The sequence below is a fragment of the Nannospalax galili genome, unplaced genomic scaffold (assembly GCF_000622305.1).
Source record: "Nannospalax galili isolate Female #2095 unplaced genomic scaffold, S.galili_v1.0 scaffold417, whole genome shotgun sequence".
Taxonomy (NCBI): Eukaryota; Metazoa; Chordata; class Mammalia; order Rodentia; family Spalacidae; genus Nannospalax; species Nannospalax galili.
Genome location: NW_008340785.1, coordinates 4,446,993 through 4,450,608, shown reverse-complemented (window position 1 = coordinate 4,450,608; position 3,616 = coordinate 4,446,993).

Sequence of the window (3,616 nt, the reverse complement as noted above, 5' to 3'; positions counted from 1 at the left end):
ATGTTGGATTTTGTCAAAGGCCTTTTCTGCATCTATTGAGATGATGATGTGATTTTTGTCATTGAGTCTGTTTATATGATTGATGATGTTTATTGACTTGCATATATTGAACTATCCCGGCATCTCTAGAATAAAGCCTATTTGATCATGGTGAATGATCTTTCTGATGTACATCTGTATGCAGTTTGCAAGTATTTTGTTGATTATCTTTGCATCTATGTTCATTAAGGATATGGGTCTATAGTTTTCTTTTTGTGCTGTATCTTTACTTGGTTTTGGTATTAGAGTGATACTGACTTCATAGAGTTTGGGAGTTTTCCGTCTGTTTCTGTCTTTTTGAATAATTTAAACACTATTGATTGTAAATTTTCTTTGAATGTCTTATAGAATTCTGCTGTGAATCCATCTGGGCCTGGGGTTTTTTTAGTTGGGAAGTTTTGTATTACTGTTTCAATTTCTTTTTTAATGGAGTATAGATTTTTAAAGTATTCCCTTACAATGTTTTGGATTTTTTTGGTGTCCGTTGTGATGTTTCCCCTTTTGTCTCTGATTTTGTTGGTTTGGATTTGCTCTTTCTTGCTTTTGGTTAACTGGGCTAAGGATCTGTCCATCTTGTTTAACCTATCAAAGAACCATCTCTTAGATTCATTGATTTTTTTTTTGTATTGTTTTCTTTGTTTCTGTTTCATTAATTTCTGCTCTGATTTTTGTTATTTGTTCACATCTAATAGGTTTCGGGTTGGTTTGATCTAGCCTTTCCAGAGTCCTGAGTTGTACTGTCAAGTCCTTTACATGTGCTCATTCTGATTTTTTAATGTAGGCACTAAGAGCTATAAACTTCCCTCTTAGGACTGCTTTTAGGGTGTCCCAAAGGTTTTGTTATGTTGTGTTCTTGGTTTCAGTTTGTTCCAGGAATACTTTTATTTCTTTCTTAATTTCTTCTTTGACTCATTCATGATTCACAAGTGTGTTAATCACCATGAGTTTGTGTATTTACTAGAACTTCTTTTACTGTTGATTATAAGCTTTATTGCACTGTGGTCTGATAGAAGGCATAGAATTACAATTTTTTTTGTATTTGTTGAGATTTGTTTTGTGCCCCAGAATGTGGTCTTTTTAGAATAACTTGCATGAACTGCTGAGTAGAAATTGTATTCCTTAGTGGTTGGGTGGAATATTCTGTATATATCTCTTAGGTCCATTTCATGTAGTATGTCATTTAATTCAGATGTCTCTGTGTATTCTTTTTCCAGTTGACCTGTCTGTTGAAGATAGTGGGGTATTAAAGTCACCTACTATTACTGAGTTCGGGTTAATCTCTGTTTTGTAATCCTGGAGCACTGATTTTAGGAAATTGGATGCCCCAGAGTTTTCTGCATGTATGTTCATGCTTGTAATATCTTCCTGGTTAGTTGTTCCTTCCATTAGAATGAAGTAGCCCTCTTTATCTCTTCTGAGGAGTTTTAATTTGAAGTCTGTTTTGTCAGATATTAAAATTGCGACACCTGCTTGCTTCTTAGGGCCATTTGCTTGGAATATTTTTTTCCATCCTTTCACCCTAAGACAGTGTCTATCTTTGAAGGTGAGATGAGTTTCTTGAAGACAACAAAAAGAGGGGTTTTCTTTCTTGATCCATTGTACTAGCCTGTTTCTTTTGATAGGGGAGTTGATGCCATTGATATTTAGTGTTATTATTGAAAGGTGTGTGTATTGTATGCTGTCATTTTAATTTCTTTGTGTTTCCATTGTTACACCTTTATTTTCTTTCTGTAGCCTCTTGGGTATACTTATTCCTTTCTTCAGTCTTTTGTATTGTTTTAAGTATTTATTCTCTGTAAGGCTGGTTTGGAAGACACGAATTCTTTTAGCCTATTCATGTCATGGAAAATTTTCTGTTCCCCTTTGACCTTTATAGATAGTTTTGCTGGATTAAGTATTCAGGGTTGGCATCCATGGTTGTTTAGAACTGGGAATAGTTTGGTCCAGGCTTTTCTGGCTTTCATAGTGTGCACTGAAAAGTCAGCTGTAATTCTGATGGATTTTCCTTTACATGTAACTTGTTTTTCTCTAGCAGCTTTCAGTAGCCTCTCTTTTTTTCTGTACATTTAATGTTTTACTGTGATATGCCATGGGGACTTTTTGTTCAGATCCTGTCTTATTGGTGTTCTCTCCTTCTTCAGTCTCTGTAGGTATGTCTTTCCTTAATTTAGGGAAGTTTTCTTCTATAATCCTATTGAAGATCTGTTCCGTGTCATTGGTTTGCATTTCCTTTCCTTCCTGTATGCCTAGAATGTGTAAATTTGGTTATTTCCTGTTGTCCCACACTTCCTGAGTATTTCATTCCTATTTCTTTTTTTTTTGCATTTTTGCATAGTCTTTGCTTAAGGAGTCCAGATCTTCAACTTTTTTTGTCCAGTCTTGATACTCTGTTTTCCATTTCATTCATTTTGCTTGTTAGACTTTCTTCTGTTGTTTCTAGTTGGTTTATTGAGTTTTTCAGTCCCGTGTTCATTTCTGTTTGGTTTTTCTTCACTATTTCTATCTCTTTAGTGAATTTTCTTTTCAAGTTATGAATAGTTTTTGGTATTTCATTAAGCCACATATTTGTGTATTCTTGGGCTTCCATCAAAAGTTTATGCCTTTCCTCTTTGAGTTCTTTGAGTTGTTTGTGTTTTCTTGAAATTATTGATCATGTTTATGATTTTTTTTTAAATTTTGCATCCTGGGGTTCTGCAGAGTGGTTTTCAATGCTGTACATTGTGTAGGACTCATGGGTTTTGTTGGGGACATATTTTCCTGGTTTTTCATATTCTTTGTGTTTTTGCGTTGCACTTTGGGCAAGTGGATGTTCTTCATTGGTTCAACAGGAACCTCTCTGCTTTTAATTTTGGTTCTGTTAATATTGTTTATGTAGATATGTATGATATGTATTGTTTAGTTACTTTTGTTCAGGTATGGAAGACAAATTGGTGGGTATTTCAAGTTCTTGCAGGGTAGTAGACTGGTCAGAATCTTGGCTGAGCAGGTCTGGGAAGCTGGAGGTGAGGGGACTGCCTTGGAGGGGAGGGGCTTAGGGATCTATGGTGGGGTGTTTAGTAAATCTGGTTTCGGAAGCTTGTCCTGGGATCTCTAAAGTGCTTTGTTTTTAATATACCTTATGCTTGTTTTTTGAGGTCACATCTCCAAGAATAATGTTAGCTTTCCATCTCTGTCATAAAAAATACCTGAGAAAAATTACTCAAAATAGGAAAAGTGTGTGCTCATGCATGGTTTCAGAGTTTTCATCCCATGGTCTTCTGCCCCATTGCTTTAGGGCCTGAGGGAGGAGAATGTGTGGTAGGGCAAGCTGCTCGCTTCACATCCCCCAGTGACCTTACTTCCTGTAGGCTCCACCTCACAGCAGTGCACAGACTGGTGACCAAGGCTTTAACACATGGGACTTTAGGGACACTCCAAATCCAAACTACAGCTAAGAATAAATTTTATTATTTTTTTAAAAATTTTTACAAAAACGTTATTAAGCATTTCATGCATGCATATAAGGTGTTTTGATCAAATCCATGCCCACTCCCTCCCCTCCAACATTCCCCCCTCTGAAGAGGTAACCCTAAAGTCT